We start from the raw sequence: 18,679 nt of genomic DNA, 5'->3' as shown, positions 1-18,679 counted from the left end.
TGAAATTTTTGAAAGCAAAAACAAAAAAGTAACATAAAATTAGAAATATACCTACAATACAAATGTCAACATAGGCAAAACTCCATTCTTTGAAAACTGTTAACAAACCTTTGACAAGATTGGCCAAGAATTTTTTAAAAAATAATATATAAAACAGCCAAAATCAAGAATGAAAAAGAGGCTATAACTAAGATACTACAGATATTGACAAGATAAAATAAAGCATTGGATCATCTACATGCCAATAAATTTGAAAGTATGGAAAGATATTAGAAATTCTTAACCAAAAGTATCTGGAGAATAATTAGGAAACATGAATAGTTGTCAGTCCTCTAAAAAAATTGAAATGATGGTCAAAAGTATTCCCATAAAGAGGTAGTGAAGATACAGAACAACAAACTCTTGTATCTTGCTCATTTTAAGTGAAGTGTCACTCTGGAAAACGTCAGTTTATCATAAAATTAAATATAAATTTAATCATGCTCCAATAGTCCCACTCATGGGTGTTTTTCCTTGGGAAATCAAAACTTAGGTTTTCACAAAAACTTCTACATTAACACTTAAAGAAGCACTCTTTATAATTGCCAAAAACTGGAAATAACCCATTGTCCTTTAACAAGTGAAAGGATAAGAAAACTGTCGTACATCCACATACTACATGGCAGTAAAAAATGAACAAATTATTCATAGGAGCAACAAGTTGGGTGTATTTACTGAGTGAGTGATGACTCACTCAGAGTCATTATGCTGAGTCAAAGAAATCCAGTCTCAAAAGGTTACATACATACTATATGATTCCATACATATGACATTTTTAAAAGGACAACATATACATTGGGTAACAAATCAGCAGTTGCCAAGGGCTGGAGCTAGAGAGAGTGTGACTCTAAAGGGAAAAGCATTAGGGAGTTTTGGGGGGTGATAGAAGTATTCTGGATCCTGGGGATCCCTGGGTGGCTCAGCGGTTTGGCGCCTGCCTTTGGCCCAGGGCGTGGTCCTGGAATCCCGGGATCCAGTCCTGGGATCGAGCCCAGGGATCAAGTCCCATGTCGGGCTCCCGGCATGGAGCCTGCTTCTGTCTCTCTCTCTCTCTCTCTCTCTCTCTCTCATAAATAAATAAATAAATCTTAAAGTATTCTGGATCCTGATTTTGGTGGTGTTTATATGAATCTGTACATGTGTTAAAATTCAAAGATCCATACTCTGAAAGAAAAAACAGTAAAATTTGCTGTATGATAATTTATATATCTGTATATGTGCTTGTGTTTGTGTGTATGTATATGATACATATCATATATATTATACATGTATATATTATAAAATTTATATAATTTTTTTTCTCCTACAAAGAGAACACTAGCCCAGATGGCTTTACTGGTTTTTCTAAACATTCAAGGGACTAATAATTCTAGTTTTAGACAACTCTTCCAAAGCCTAGTGTAAAAGGGAAGATTCTCCAGCTCTTTGTATGAAGCTGCAATAATCTTGATACCAAAACAAAAACGTATAAGAAAGGAAAATTACAGACTCACTCAGTTGTATACAAATTCCAAGCAAAAAATGTATATTGCATATTATACAATATATATGTATGTACATATGTGGGATACAAGGTCAGAACAGCACTTAAACCAATTAAACAATATCACTTTACCAGACTTAATGAGGACAAATATTCATCCCAACAGACAGAAAAAAGTATGTAAAATTTAGTACATATGAATGGATATCATAAAAGCCAGAAAACCAGGAAAAAAGGGTACTTCCTTGTTCTAATAAAGTATATTTCTTTAAAATCTATTGCAGATATTATATGTAATGACAAAATGTTGTGAACTTTTTTTTTGCAGTCAATAACAAGGTAATGATATCTACATCACCACTTTCAATCAGTCTTTTATTAGAATTGCTACCCATGGGCAGCCCTGGTGGCTCAGTGGTTTAGCGCTGCCTTCAGCCTGGGGCATGATCCTGGAGACCCACATCAAGTTCCCTGCATGGAGCCTGCTTCTCCCTCTGCCTGTGTCTCTCTCTCTCTCTCTCTCTCTCTCTCTCTTTGTCTCTCATGAATAAATAAATAAAATCTTTAAAAAAAAAAGAATTGCTGCCCAGTGCAAGAAGACAAGAAAATAAGTCACTAAAGATAGGGATTAGAAGGAAAAAAAACCCTCATTATTTACAGATGATATAACTGTATATAAAAAGGAATCTAAACAAATGATTACACTAATAAGGGAATTTGACAAGTTTTTGGAAACAACCAATATACTGAACTCAAAGTCATCTTTATACATCAATAAGAACTATAAAATGGGAATAGCTGTATAAAGCCACATGAAAAAAATTATAAACTCTTATCAGAGGTATTAGCAAATTTCTCAGTAAGGTGAAGGTACAAATTATGCTCACAAATTAGAAGACTCAATTTTTTTTTAAACTAAACTCCAGACTATATTTTGATTTCACTAGTTTTTCCATCAACATCCTCTTGTTGTTCAGGATCCACTCCAGCCTGCTGCATAGTATTTAGTTATGTCTTCTCAGTCTCAGGAAACCAGCCTTTTATTGTTTCTCGTGCTCTTGACAATTTTCAGGAGTACTGTTTAGGTGTTTGTGGTATGTTTCTCAGTTTAAGTTTGTCTGATATTTTTCTCATGATTATATGAGAGTGTGAAATTTTGAAAAGAATAACACAGGGGTAAAATGCCCTTCTCATCAACTTCCTATCAGTGGGCATATGATAGCCTCAAGCCATCACTTTGATTATTTTTCCTAGTAATCTCATGAACTTAATTTTTTGTTGTTTTTTTCTTTTTTTATTCAAGTATAATTAACACACAGTGTTCTATTACTTTCAGGTGTACAATATAATGATTCAACAATTCAGTCAGTTCAGGACAATTTAGATCAACCTAGGACATCACTGTGATATTTAACCTGGCATGTGAGGAACAGCCAGGAAGCTCATGAGCAAAGTGAAGGAGGGAGAGATTAGTGGAAATGAAGGTGATGAATTAATGGAATACAAGAGCATTTAAAGGTCTTAAAACTCATTGGGAATATTTTTTAATATTATTTATTTATTTTTAGAGAGAGAGTGCAGGTGGGGAGAGGAACAGAGGGAGACAGAGAATTCCGAGCAGACTCCCCATTGAGCATGGATGCCGACACAGGGTTCAATCCCACAACCCTTGAGATCATAACATGAGCCAAAATCAAGAGTTGAACAGTTAACCATCTGAGCCACCCAGGCATCCCAGGAATACTTTCATTGAAATGTGGAGACACTAGATAGAAGAATTTAAACAGAAAAGTAGTGTAATTTTACTTTTATTTTGGAAGTATGACTCTGGCTGCTGTTTTGAAAATAAACTATAGAAGGCCAAAGGTAAGGGCGAGAAGACCAACAAGGAGGTTATTACTATTACCTAAGGTGGCCATTTGAATTAGGAAGGAAGCAGTAAAAATTGTGAGAAGATAACAAATTCAAGTTATATTTTGAAAGTAGAGTCAATAGGACTTGCTAATAGGATCAGGATTGCAAAAGAAAGAGGAGCTTAAGATGATTCCATGATTTCCTCCATTTGATGATTATGTTTAGAGGGGATCTAATTATAAGACATTTATTACTCTTAATCCTGTTGGAACCAGTCCCTGTATCTGGTTTTTATTCTGATTCTGTTATTTATCATGTCCATATCCTTCTTATCATCCAAAAATGTGTTGAATCAGGCCAAGAGCAGACCTAATGACATGGCACTAGCTTTCTTCCATTGTCATCATTCTATAAATCATGACTTTTTAAATAAGTTTATTCAATTATTTTTAATCCATCCATATTTTCAAAAATATTATATGAAATACTGTCAAAAATGGATCTGAGGCCACTTTGACTTTTTTTCAGTGAATGCATCCCTGAATGCTCATGATCAATGTGTCTTTTTTTAAACACACACAGACACACCTTTATAATCTAGTTTGTAGGATAGAAATCAAATATCTCTATAGTTTACAAAAGGAAATCAGAGGTATAAGGTACAAATTGAATGACATTTGTTCATCTCTCCTAAACTTCACTATTCCTCAAAGATTATAACCAGATCAGTGATTATTTTCAAGTGCCTTTACATTTTCTGAAGATATTTTATTTGAGCCAGAAGACCCAAGATCTTCTCTATAATGATTTAATCTATCCTGAGTTTTTATTATCTTTTGCTTCCTGAACTTAGACTTCCTAGAAGAGAAAAATCAAAACTAATTCTTGTAGACCCTGGTTACACATAGAATTTGAGTCTAAATTCTTTAGCATGACAGCTACACATTGTCTTTCCAAACTTGATTTTGCACCACTCCCTTTGTAAATACTCATCCATTTCTTTAAGCCCTTATATCTTCTTCTACCTTCCTAGCATTTCCTTCTCTTCTTTTTTGTATCACCTCTATAAACCATTGCCTGACCTCCATAGACATAGTAAGTTAGCTTTCCACAATTGTTCATAGCTTTTACACATTGTATTGTGATTGACTGATCACTCTGTGTCACTAAAACATTATTGAGGGCAACAACTGTAACTTAGTGATCTGTCTTTTACTACTAATGCTTAATCCATATTATATACTTTAAAAAATCTCCTACAAATGAGTGAATGAGCTAAAATGCTTTCCTTTTTAATTTTTAATTTCCATTAATTATACCATTAATTTCAAGAAAATGGTTTTCCCCTCCTTGGTTTCCCTAGCATTTTGAGAGCTTCGTGTATTTTACATTTTTTATCTTCTTGGCACTCGTCAGGCCTTACATTGCCTTAAGTCAGAATTTAACCCTAGTTATATGATGTTCTTTCTGTTCTTTGTAAATATACTTTTAAAATCTGAGCTTCCTGGAAATTCTATCTGTGTGCCACTTTTCTTTTTTTTCTTTTTTTTCTTTTTTATGATAGTCACACACACAGAGAGAGAGAGAGAGGCAGAGACACAGGCAGAGGGAGAAGCAGGCTCCATGCACCGGGAGCCGGACGTGGGACTCGATCCCGGGTCTCCAGGATTGCGCCCTGGGCCAAAGGCAGGCGCTAAACCACTGCGCCACCCAGGGATCCTGCCACTTTTCTTAAGAAACATTTCTTATATTAAATATGAATAGACATTAAGGAGTTTTTGTGGCCCTATATAAGGCATCTAGGAAGAAGTAAAATAAGATAATTATATAATCCTTTTATCAGTTTTTTTTTTAAATTATACTTTCTCTTCTAGAAATATGGAGTAGATAGACTATTCCTCCTATTAAGTAGCCAAAATCTCAACATACTACATATAAAAAAAATAAAAAAAAAAAACAGAAGAGTCTGAAAGGTAAATAGAAGGAGACAGGCTTAGGGACCTCAGGAACTAAGCAACAATACTACAGTGAGTTCCCTGGGTTTTATTTGAGCTTATGTGCCCTCTTATACATCCCTCATAGGTCAGACTGGGTGCTAGAGAAGCCAAACCACAAAAACCTTAACACTTGCTAGTAATGGGACAATGCCTTCTTTCTCACAAGAGGCCTGCTAAAACAGAAGATTAAATAAGATTTAGTGTCTCTTCTTTTGTAATAACTTAAATGTCCAAGTTTCATTCAAAAATCATTTGTCATACCTGAACCAGAAAAACTTCAACTTAATTAGAAAAGACAATCAACAGACTAACACTGAGGTGGCAAATTACCTGACATGGATCCTCACGGATTATAGCCATGATAAAAATGTTTCAACAAGCAATTATGAACATGTTTCAACTAAAAAAATACAGTCTCAAAAAGAAGAAAAAAATGAAGATGAGTGTAGAAATAAATGAAATAGAGACTGAAAATACAGTAAAAAAGATCATTGAAACTAAGAGCTGGTTCCTTAAAAAGATTAAAATCAGTAAGCCATTAGCTCTGTTCAGCAAGAAAAAAAGAGAGAGAGCTCAAATAAATCTGAAAGGAAAGAGAAGTTAGACTAACACCAAAGAAAACAAAGGAGCATGAAAGAATACCGTGAACAATTAAATACAACAAACTGAAATGGATACCATACAGTCTTCCAAAACTGAATCATAGAGAAATACAAAATCTAAATAGACCAATTACTAGCTAGGATATTGAATTAGTAATCAACAAACCTCAACAAACATAAGTCCAGATGGCTTCACTGGTGAATTCTACCAAACATTAAAAAAAAAAAAAAAGTTAATATCTTTCTCAAATTTTTCCAAAAAATTAAAGCGAAGGGAATGCTCTTTTAGAACTAATAAGCAAATTCAGTAAAGTTGCAGGGTACAAAATAAGTATATGAAAATCCATTTCATTTTTATACAATAGCAATGAACTATTAGAGAAATTAAGAAAGTCGTTCCCTTTACAATTGCATCAAAAAGAATAAAATACCTAGGAATAAATTTAACTGAGGTGAAAGACTTATACACTTTAAACTATAAGAAATTACTGAAAGAAATTGAAGAAAGCACTAAGAAATGGGAAGCTGTTTTGTGCTCATGAATTGGAAGAATTAATATTGTTAAAATATCCGTATTTTCCAAAGCAGTATACACATTCGGTGTAATCCCTATCAAAATTCTAGTGGAATTTTTACAGAAATAGAACAAAGCATCCTAAAATGTTTATGAAACCACAAAAAAATGCCAGATAGTCAAAGCAATCCTGAAAAAGAAGAACAAAGCTAGAGGCATCATGCTCCCTGATTTGAAACTACACTACAAAGCTATAGGAATGAAAACAGTATAATATTGGTGTGAAAAACAGATGTGTAGATCACTGAACAGGAGAAAGCCCAGAATTAAACTCACAGATACATAATTAATTAATTTACAAGAAAGGAGGCAAGATTATACAATGAAGAAAGGACAGTCTCTTCAATAAACGGTGTGGGAAAAACTTGACAGCCACATGTAAAATAATGAAACTGGACCATTATCTTACATCACACACAAAAATTAACTCAAAATGTATTGAAGACTTGTAAGTCTAAGACCAGAAACCATAAAAAAACTACTAGAAGAAAACATAGGTGGCAAGCTCCTTAACATTAGACTCATTGATATGTATTTGGATCTGATACTAGAAACAATGACACCAAAAGAAAAAAAAAAAATGGGATTACATCAAACTTAAAAGTTTCTGCGTAGTAAAGGAAACCATTGACAAAATAAATGCTGAATGGGAGAAGATATTTGCAAATCATATATTCAGTGAAGAGTTAATATCCAAAGTATATAAACTCAAACAACTCAATAGCAAAAAAATTGTCCAATTAAAAATGGGCAGAGGATGTCAAGAATGATCTTTCCAAAGATGGACCAACAGGTACATGGAAAGATGCTCAACAGTACTAAACAACATGGATATAGAAATAAAAACCACAATAAGATGTCAACCTATACACCTATCAAAATGGCTATTCTCAAAAAGACAAAATAAATAAGTGTTGGAGAGGATGTGAAGAAAAGGGAACCCTCATGCTTTGTTGAATGTAAATTGGTACAGCCATTATGGAAAACAGTGGAGTTTCCTAAGAAGCTTAGAAATAGAACTGCCATACAATTCAGTGACTCCACTTCCAGCTACTTATCTGAAAAAAAAGGAAAACACTAATTTGAAAAGATACATGTACCCATATGGTCACTGCAGTATGATTTGTAATAGCAAAGATATGGAAGAAAGGATCAAGTTGAAGTGGCATATTTATATATAATACTACTCAGCTATTAAAAAAAGGATGAATTCTTTCCATTTGTGACAACATAGATGGACTTCAATAATGTATTGTAGTTTTGAAAGTTGCTAAGAAAGCAAATCTAAAAAGTTCTCATCAAAAGAAAAAAGTTGTAAATACGTGTGGTGACACAGTAAATAGACTTAATGTGATGATCATTTCTCAATGTATATGCAAATGTCAAATCATTATGTTGTGCATCTAAATATAATATTGTGTAAAAAAACAAAAAATAAATATATTTTGTGTCACTACACATTTTAAAAAAAGATGGAGAAAGAGACAGTCTCTTTGTTGAAATAGAAATTTAAAGAAGCACCAAATAGACAATTTAGAATCAGAATTCCAGGAGAAAAGAATGGGAATAGGGCTGAAAAAGTATTCAAAGAATTAATAGCTAAAAATTTCCAAAATTGGGCAAATGACATAAACCTGTACCCCAAACAGGATAAATCCAAAGAAATCCAACCCAGATTTCTATATCCAGAAAAAATATCCTTCAAGAATGAAAAAGAAATCAGGACATTTTCAAGTGAAGGAACACTAAGAGATTTTGTCAGCAGCAGATCTAGCCTAAATGAACAGTTAGGAGAAACCTGCTAAACAGAAAAGAAATGGTAAAAGATTATGAATCTTGGAATATCAGGAAGGAAGAACATGAGAAAGAGTAAAAATATGGGTATATACAATATAATTTCCTTCTAGAGTTTTCTTAATTATGTATAATGATGAAGCAAGAGTAGGGATAAATAAAATTGATGAGAGTGCCTGGGTGGCTTAGTCGGTTGAGCATCTCCCTTGGGCTTGGATCGTGATCCCAGGGTTCTGGGATTGAGTCCTGCATTAGGCTCCCTGCACAGTGGGGAGGGAATCTGCTTCTTCCTCTATCCCTACCCCCTACTGTGATCTCTCACTCTCTCAAATAAATACTTTTTAAAAAATAAAATTAAAAAATAAAAATAAAAAATAAAATTAAAAAAATAAATAAAATTTAATTTTTTAAAATTTTAAAAATAAATAAAAATAAAATTAATGAAATATACAGTGAATATTAATACTTATTATAAATTGTATAATAATTTGTGTACATCCTACCTAAAGAGTTCTATATAACCAACTTTTATGATAAAGTTATGGGATATTTAGAATTATACATTAATTCCTATCTTAACACAACTATTTTCAGTTGAGTCATTATTGTTCAACATGCATTATTTTAAAGAGAATACTCTCAGATACTGAAAGCTACTTAAAATTCCTGTAAAAAAAAAAAAACTCAAGTTGAAGATACATTTCTTTTGTAAAGAAACTATATTTCTAAGCCTATATAGCACTAGTTTAGGTTTTACCTCATCTAATTTTAAAAAATGAAAGGTTTATGAAATGTGCCATACCATGTTCAAAACAATATTGCCTGACCAAATAGAACAAACCAGTAAACACAAAACTGGTAAACAATTTTGACCAAAGTAAGAAAATCATTATCAGCCACCAGAAATCACAAATCAAGATAATTCTGGCATTCCGTCAGTTAAAAAGTATCCTTTCCCATTGTGAGTGTTTAAAATGTCTTTGTGAAAATGTGCACAATAGATCTGCAACACTGCCCAGTGATGCAAGGCAACCAAGACTTCTTGATAGAATACTGGTTCAAAATCCTCAGTAAATTAAGTTCACAAATATCAAGGTTAGTAATCCTTAATAGTTCATTTAGTTGGTAACCATTAAGTCATGCATTTAAATGAAAGTTTATGTGGTGGGGCTTCAGATCCAAACAGGGAACTTCTACTCTTGAATTGTTTTAAGGCTTCTCAAGATGATCCCTGTGGCTAAATTTGAAAAATTAATCTATCAAATTGTACATGGTTGACAAAACCAACCTGCTCCTAAAGCAGAAAAAGAATACTGGAGTTTCCAAGAGAGGGGCTTGCTCTGAAGGGCAGTCTGCTTAGTTGAACTCCACTGTTTTCAGTTACTTCCTGATTCTTTTCTTTCATGAGCGCTGTCTGCTGCACTGCTCTTCTTGTGTTCTTTTTTGCGCATTCCATTTGTAAACTACTACCAATGTGAAAAACAAACACAAGGGGAAGAGTGTAGGGTGTTTTGATCATCTCGCTACTAAAACTTCCAAGAAGATAGCAATATGTGAAATCTCCAGCTGTTATAAAAAGAGATTAACAGTGTTTTTGCTTACAAAATAGAGTAGCTGCAACTTAGGTTTTTAGAATGCAAATTGCTCAGTGAAGTGTTTCCTCTCTAGTTACTCAAGAATGACCAAGAAATAGTGAAGCAAAGGCCATTTACTGTCACTTAGTTAGTGGAAGCACACCATTTATGCCAGTGAGTTACTTTAAAGACTTTTTTTTAAATAGGGAAAAACAGAGAAGAAAGTGATCAATAACATTTAACCATGCTAGAGACCAGCACATGGGACTCTGATATTCACAGATCTGTAGCATAGTGTAAATCAATAATCTAAGTATATTTAAAAATATAACGTGCCATTGAAATGTTAATTTTGTAATAAGTACCTTTAAAAAGCTATTTTTGGCTGTGAATGAAATCTCGTTAGGATCAAGTTCTTAGAAGGAATATATAGAAGAAACAATATTTTTATTGTAGATATTAAGTAAGCTACTACATGTGCACTTTCAAAAATAAATAAAACTAGGTTAATTAAGTACTGTTGTGTGTAGGGAAGATAGTATAACTTGGCAGTGCTCCAACATATCTATATTCATAAGAGTTTCTTGTGGTTCAGCACAAAATTCATGCTTGTGTCAATTAAACGTTTTTAAATATATACTCTTGTTTTTAAATATATACTCTTATTTATGAAACACCTGTTCTTATAGGCCTCTCATAATTTGAGTTTTAAAAAAGCATGTAAAACTGATCTGATGATGTAAAATAGTGTTCAGTATGTTTTTCTTATTTTTTTTAATTGATGAGCTGAAAAGAATGATACCAATAATGAGTAAAACATTTTTCTGACTTGAAGTTTAAAACTCCATAGAAATTTACCTGTTTACAAAAATGCCAAGGAAATGAAAGCTTATTTATGATAAAAATATTTAAAATCCTGATGTTACTCTAGCAAAAAGGCTGTCTTAGGCACAGGTTATAACAAAATACTATAAATAATCTTATGCAAAGAATATATCAATCACTATGTAACTCATCATTGAACCATTTTATACTTACCTCTCAAAAATCAGTTTAACCTACTCTTTGAACTTTTCAACCAAAGGTAGTATGTAATGTAGAAAAAGCTCAGCACATGCTTTCTGGTCTTCATTATACCACTATGTCTCTTGAATTCCACTTTTGCATCTGTAAAATGAAAAGACTGGCCCAGACAACCACAGAGATATTTTTTTAGCTGTACTTATAAGAGAATCCAATTTCATTTGCACTAATATATACCTCTAGTATTTAATTACCTCTATCTAAGCATTAAGAGATGACAGTAATGAAGGAATAATCCCTTCAATGTGTTGTATAACTCATTTATAATACATTCAGATTCATTTGTCATTGCTTGTACTTCATTTTCCATTATCTCTGCTGAGTGATTTAAATTATTTTTGTGTGAATGGGAAACATTTTCATGTTTATATATGTAAGCTATGTATGTAAGCTTACATAGCTCTGTATAGCTTTGTATGTAAGCTATACAAAGAGGTATACTCAGAGATGTGTCCATACCCCTATGCCTACTACCCCCACCCCCATTTTCCCTATAGTTAATAAATTTGTTTCTTAAAAGGTAAAGTTTATTCTGAACATATGTATATACTAGAAGTGAACAAAAAAATTATATTATATATATAATATATAATATAAACTTATATAAATTATATACAATACATAATATATAATTATATATTATACAATATATAAATTGTATATATATAGAGAGAGAGACAGAGAGAGAGAGAGGATAATGAGACCAAAATTCCTCCCTATCAGAGAAAGAGGTTATAAACAAGGAAAAGTGAGAAGGCTAGAATAAATCCTATATTTTTCTATTGGAATCAGAGTTGTCAATGAACTCATGGTTCTTAATTTATATAAGATAGATAGATACAAAAATATAGATGGGGTATATGCAGGTATTAGTATACATGCATCTATTTCCTAATTCTGTCTTCTGAGAATGCCTGTGGACAGTAATACCCAGTAGCAGTAAGTATACCTAGTGCCCAGATCTGGGATTCAAATACCATTCACCAATAAAAGGTGCCAAAACTCTTTGCATAAATGGCTGATTCTACAACTGAGGTACGGAAAATGTAAGGTAAGCTCAGAACAACAAGTAAGAGTATTTTTTAAAAGTCAACCTGTGAAAAGGGCACAAGAGCCAACCAAGGGAGTGCCTGTTGACCAAATTTGGAACAATTTTAGCAGCAAAATAAATAATGATAGTACTGGATTATAATCATAAATATCCACACATCCATATTGATATAAATAATAAATACATGGGAGAGAAGGAAAATAATTCTTATAGTAGAATTTCAGTTATAAATTACGACGTAATTAGGAAAATGGAAAATCATTGTTAGGCAAACACCATGGTAATAATTGTTGCAGGCCAGAACCATCAGTGGGGGCGCCTGGGTGGCTCAGTTGGTTAGGTGTCCAACTTGGTTTTGGCTCGGGTCATGATCTCATGGGTCTTTAGATCAAGCCCTGTGTCAGGCTCAGCAGGGAGTCTGCTTGAAGATTCTCTCCCTTTGCCTCTCCCCCCACTCAGACATGCTTGTGCTTTCTTTCTCCAATAAATAAATAAGTCATTAATAAAAAAGAATCCTCAATGAATGCTAAAATTGGTGAAAGTATATGAAAAAAGGATATTTGTATAGTATCAAAGTATTTCCTCACCAGATAATTATTAATCGTAACTATATAATAACTAGTATAAAGAAACCTGACAGATACCTTAACCAGGTGATCAAGGTTAATGTCCCAATAAGAAGATACAGTGACATTATATACCACTGGTGAGATCTATTCACAAAGGCATATCACTTCGGTGGTATTCTTGTTCATAGTGCATTTCCTCATCTGATCATTAGAAAATGTCAGGGATTCAAATTGAGGGCACCCTACAAAATCTTCAATTGTGGTAAGGTCATAAAAAAGCAAAGACTAGAAGCAACTTCTCAGATGTGATTGGATTGTAAGATTTTGGAGAAGGCTCTAGAAACCTGACAAATGCACTATGGGTCCCGAACAGGTTTCTAAACCAGAAAAGACAGAGCATTAGTGGTAAAATTGACATAAGTCAAATAAGGTCTGTATGTTAGTTAATAGTATTGTATTAACACTAATTTAATGGTTTCCATAAGAGTATTGTGATTCTGTAAGATATTCTCGTTAAGGGAAGCTGATTGAAGGGTATACTGGAAGTCTGTGCTAGTTTTACATTTTTTTCTGTAAGTCTAAAATTATTTTAAATTTAAGTTCTTAAAAATCCTGATCAGAAAGAAGCAAAACTCCCATTCCTTCCTTTTCTCAAGATTGCTTTGGCTATATAGGGCCTTTTAAGATTGCTTTTTCCTATTTCTGTAAAATTAAAAAAAAATGCCATTGAAATGTTGGTAGGGATTTCATTGAATCTAGAGAGAGGCTCTGGATGGTATGGACATTTTAACAATATTAATTCTTAATTCATGAACATTGAGTATCTTTCCATTTACTTGTATCATATTCAGTTTTTTGTATCAGTGTCCTATAGTGTATCAGTGTCTTATAGTCACCTTGTATACTGTGGACTTGCTAATTCTAGGAATTTTTTTGTAGATTCTTTAGGATTTCTACATAAACAATCTTCTCAAGTAGCGACAGTTTTATTTCTTCCTTTCTAATCCATATGCTTTTTATTCCTGTTTATTGACATAAGATGTCAGGAGTGGTGAGAGTAGACATTTTCCTTTTTCCTAATCTTAGAGGGAAACTATTCAGTCTTTTACCTTTAATTATAATGTTAACATTAGATTTGTTGTAAATGCCTTTTATCAAATTGAGTAACTTTCTACTCCTAGTTTGCTGAGAGTTTTCATCATGAATAGATGTTGAATTTTTTTCTGTCAGTTGATACAATCATGTGGTTTTGCTTCTTTAGTCTGTTAATATAGTGAATGCAGTAATGGATTTTCAAATATTGGACCAGCCTGAGATTCCCTGGAAAGCCCCACTCAGTCCTTTTCCTTTTACATATTGGTCAATTCGACAGTTTTGTTGAAAATTTTTAGGTCCATTTTCATGAGGGATATTGGTCTATAGTTTTCTTTCTTTTTTCTACTATTTTTATTTGGTTTTGGTATCAGGAAAATGCTAGCCTCATAAAATGAATTGGAAAGTGTTCCTTTATTTTTTATTTTCTTGGAAAGATTATTTTAAATTAGTATTATTTCTTGTTTAAAGGTCTGGCAAAATTTGCAAGGAAAACCATCTGGGCCTGGAGTTTTGTTTTGGGGGAAGATTTTAAACCACAAATTCAATTTTTAAAACCGTTACAGGAATACTCAGGTTAGCTTTTCTTATTTCAGATTAGTTTTAACACTTTCTAGTTATTGAGGAATTGCTCCATTTCAGTTTTCAAATGTATGAGTGTAGAGATGTTCACTTTATAGGACTGTATTAAGGAAAATGCTTACAATTACATAACACTCACTATATGCCAGGTAAAGTACTAAGCGCATACTATAGTTAATTTAATCCTCAATAGCTAACCTAAGAAATGCTATTATATATAATATATAGCATATATTATATATACTATATATTATAAATATATAAAATATATAGTATATATTATACTATATTATTTTATATATATTATATAAGAAATACTCCAAGTTTATATTATATAAAATGATTATGCATTGTCTACAGATTTCTTAATGGGCATGCAAAATTTTTCATTTTAAGTGTAAATACTTGAAAACAATTTCTGGCATATCAAATATATTGGCTTTTTAACATTCTTATATATGAGATCCATAGCAATTTAACACCTATCATTCAATTTTTAAAAAAATAATAAGGTCTTCTTTAAGAGTCAAATGTGTTAAATCATGTTTACTCCTTGAACTCAGAGTATTCCCTTATTATCCTTTTACTACCTCCTAGCTCTGTAGTGACATTCCCTTTTCATTCCTGATGTTAGTTGTTTGTGGCTAGCCTCTATTTATCAGTATTGCTAATGGCTTGTTAATTTTATTGATCTTTTCAAAGAACTAGGTTTCTTTTTCATTGTTTCTCTCTCTTTCTCTCTCTCTGTCTCTTTCGTTGTATTGCTCTCTGCTCTTTATTTCTTCCTTCTGCTTGCTCTGGACATATTTTGGTCTTTTTTTTCTGTTTTTTAACAAAGTTTAGAATTTTGATTTGAGAACTTTTGTGTAACATAATAAGCATTTAATACTTTAAATTTCCCTTAACACTGCTTTATGTACATCCCACAAATTTTGATGTGGTATTTTTCATTTTTCTCTTTGACCCAGGGGTTCTTTAGAAATATGTTCATTAATTCCCAAAGTGTTTGGAGATTTTCTTATCTTTTTGCTACTGATATCTAGTTTATTATGGTCAGAGAACATACTTTGTATGATTTCATTTAAGTTTAAGTTTTTGTTATATAATCTTGGATATGGTCTGTCTTCATTAGTATTCTATGTGTATTTGAAAAGAATGTGTAGTCTGCTGTTGGGTGGAATGTTCTACAAATGTCAATTGAATGGAGTAGTTGTTAGTGTTGCTTGGATCATTTATATCCTTGGTGAGTTTCTGCTTGTTCTGTTAATTAATGTGAGAAGAGTATTGAAGTCTCCAGGTATATACATAGATTTTTCTCTATTCTGTTGGGCACATATTTTGAAGCTGTGTTGTTAGATTGTTTTGACCTTCTTATTATGTAATGTTTCTCTAGATTTCTGGTAATTTTCTTAGCTGCAAAGTCTACTTTTCTGATGTAAAATAGTCACTTTGGGTTTCTTTTGATTAATCTTTACACAGTATATATTTTCCAACTTTTTACTTTAACCTGTCTATATTATGTTTGAGATAATTTTTTTGTAGAGTGCTATAAATGGGGCTTGGTTTTTTAAAAATCTATTCTAACAGTCTTAATCCTTTACATTGGCTCATTTAGACCATTTACACATAATGTAAGTTTTGATGTTTGGATTAGGTCTATCATTGTATTATTTGCTTTCTGTTTTTCCCTGTTTTTAATTCTTCTGTTTCTTCTTTCCTGCCTTCTTTTGAATCATTTGAATATTTTTAGTGTTCTATTTCCATTTGTTTATTTCATTTTTACTATAGCTTTTTGTATAGATGTTTTGTAGTTGCTCTGTAAATGAAAATGTATATATACCTAACTTCTCATAGTCTACTTAGAATTAAGTATTTCACCACTCCAAGTAAAATATAGAAACTTTACGCTCATATGGATTCCATTACCCTCCTTCCTTTATGTTACAGTTGTCATGTATACTACATCATAGCTTGTGTCCTCTTTCATTCCTGACATTTCGAATTTTCATCTAATATTACTTCGTGTTCTTTCTGAAGATCTTCCTTTAGTAATATATCAAGTTTGCTGGCAGTATACTTTATTCACTTTCCTTCATCTGAGAATATCTTTATTTTGCCTTTGTTTCTAAAGTATATTTTCACTGGATATAGAATTTGCGATTGACAGGTATTTTTTCCTTTTAGCACTCTAACAATGTGCCATTGCCTTATGAAATATTTCATTTCTAATGATAAATTTGCTTTGTTTTAAATCATTATTTCCTTAAAGTTCTATATCATTTTTTCTCTTTTCAGAATTTTTTTGACCTTTAGTTTCAGAGTTTGACTGATAATCTAGGCCTGGATATGGGGGCCTTTATCCTGTTTGAGATTCAGTTAACTTATCTATTTATTGGTTTGTGTTTTTTATTAAATCTGGGAAGTTTTTAGACTAATTCTTCAACTATTTTTTCTGTACTATACTCTTTTTTCTCTTTCTGGAACTCCAATGGCTGAATGTTAGATATTTTATTATTGTTCTACACACTGATACTCTGTTTTTTTTTTTTGGTTTTTTTTTTTTTTTTTTAATTTATTTATTCATGATAGTCACAGAGAGAGAGAGAGGCAGAGACACAGGCAGAGGGAGAAGCAGGCTCCATGCACCGGGAGCCTGATGTGGGATTCGATCCCGGGTCTCCAGGATCGCGCCCTGGGCCAAAGGCAGGCGCCAAACCGCTGCGCCACCCAGGGATCCCCTGATACTCTGTTTTTAAAAGTATTTTCACTTTGTTGTCCAAACTGGATAATTTCCATTTACCTATCATCAAATTCACTGGTCTTCTTTCATCTCCATTTTGCTATTGAATCCATCCAGTGATTTAAAAAAAATTTTTTCTTACTGTATTTTTAATTCTATATTTCCTTTGGGTTGTTATCTATACCTTCTTTTTGTTGATAAGAATTTGCCTAGACCTTTTATCTCTCCATTTTTTTCGAGTGTTCATCCTTAGGCCTTGGAGTACTGTCATAATTAATAGCTGCTTAAAGCTGGTTTCTGAAAGTTTCAACATCTGTGTCTTCTCATATTGCCATCTTTTGATTACCTTTTGCTCCAGAAGTTGAGATTTTCCTGGTTCTTCATGTGCTAAGTAATTTTGGATTGTATCCTGGACATTTTTAATATTATGAGATTCTTGGTCTTATTTAAATATTGTGGAGCATTTTGGTATTTTTGGCTTAGCAAGCAACTTATCCAGTTGTATCAGACTATAATTTCTAAATAACTTTCTGTGGGTTTTGGTTCCAATATCAGTTCAGTTTTCAAAGACTTTACAGTGCTTTTTGGATCGGCGCCCTATATTGGCCATTCTGGGACATGATTAATGGTCTTATCCTTACTTCAGTTCTCAAAGCCTGTGGTCAGATCCACACATGGGAAGTTTGGATATGAAACCAGAAGTTCACATGCAGTGTTATCGGGTTGCTTTCCTGTGCAACTCCCTATCCATGATCTCCCTAGTACCTTCAGTTCCGTGGGACTGCCCTTGTCAGTTCTCTATCCAAAAATCTAGGATTTCCTTGATCATACGTTGCCACATACTTCCTGCAACTGTGCCTGCAGGAAGAGGTGAAAGATGGTGAGAGAGATTTTTTTTTTTTAAGGAATCAATCCCCTTTTTTTTTTTGTATATTTTTTATTGGAGTTCAGTTTGCCAATGTATAGCATAACACCCAATGCTCATCCTGTCAAGTGCACCCCTCAGTGCCCGTCACTCAATCACCCCAACCCCCAGCCCACCTCCCTTTCCACCACCCCTTGTTCGTTTTCCAGAGTTAGGAGTCTCTCATGTTCTGTCACCCTCACTGATATTTCCCACTCATTTTCAGTGAGAGAAAATTTGATGGAAAATTGTACCATCCTCTTGGGGCCACTGTTTCTCTGAGTGGATAAGAAGGTTCCCCATTCTTGGCATTTTAGGTATCTTTACTTTCCTGGTTTCTCCATAATCTCAGCTACTACGTGGGGATGATCTAGGGACTGGAACACAAGAGAATCAAGGAAAAAAAAAATGATTTTTCCCTTCTTTGGGGCCTTTCTTGTTCTGTGAGCCTAGATTAGAGTGTTCTTTGTGGAGTTTTTCTCTGCTCTGCTCCCATGCTCACTTCTAAATCTAGGCTGCCTTGAATCCAGACTAGAGAGTAGGAGAAATTACTCAGTGATTCAGTGGTACTTTGAATTCTTGTCATGTCGCCTTCCCTGGTCTTCCTAATATGGGTTACCTTTTAGAGTCTTCAAATAACTTCTTAAATTCTCCCCAGGTTGTTCTAGCTGCATTCAGTGGGACACACAGGGTGGTTTGTGTTCATTTTATCTTAACAATATCTAACCTCCGTTACATGTT

At 33.1% G+C, this 18,679-nt stretch overlaps 1 protein-coding gene and 1 long non-coding RNA gene across 6 annotated transcripts in view; one reads left to right on the top strand and one right to left on the bottom strand.

Annotated features, from left to right (window-relative positions):
- Positions 1–18,679, top strand: part of ZEB1 (zinc finger E-box binding homeobox 1) — a 181,152-nt gene that overhangs the window by 127,434 nt on the left and 35,039 nt on the right. The window lies entirely within an intron of this gene.
- LOC144313720 (uncharacterized) overlaps positions 9,493–18,679 on the bottom strand; it is a 28,888-nt gene continuing 19,701 nt past the window's right edge. The window contains exons 2-4 of the long non-coding RNA XR_013379349.1: positions 17,800–17,892; positions 10,956–11,100; positions 9,493–9,809 (exon numbers count right to left, since the gene is read on the bottom strand). This is a non-coding gene — a long non-coding RNA (uncharacterized LOC144313720). The remainder of the gene's footprint in view (positions 9,810–10,955; positions 11,101–17,799; positions 17,893–18,679) is intronic.

The sequence above is a fragment of the Canis aureus genome, chromosome 5 (assembly GCF_053574225.1).
Source record: "Canis aureus isolate CA01 chromosome 5, VMU_Caureus_v.1.0, whole genome shotgun sequence".
Classification (NCBI taxonomy): domain Eukaryota; kingdom Metazoa; phylum Chordata; class Mammalia; order Carnivora; family Canidae; genus Canis; species Canis aureus.
The sequence above is the reverse complement of the archived record's forward strand: the minus strand, read 5'-3'. Positions and strand labels throughout refer to the sequence as shown.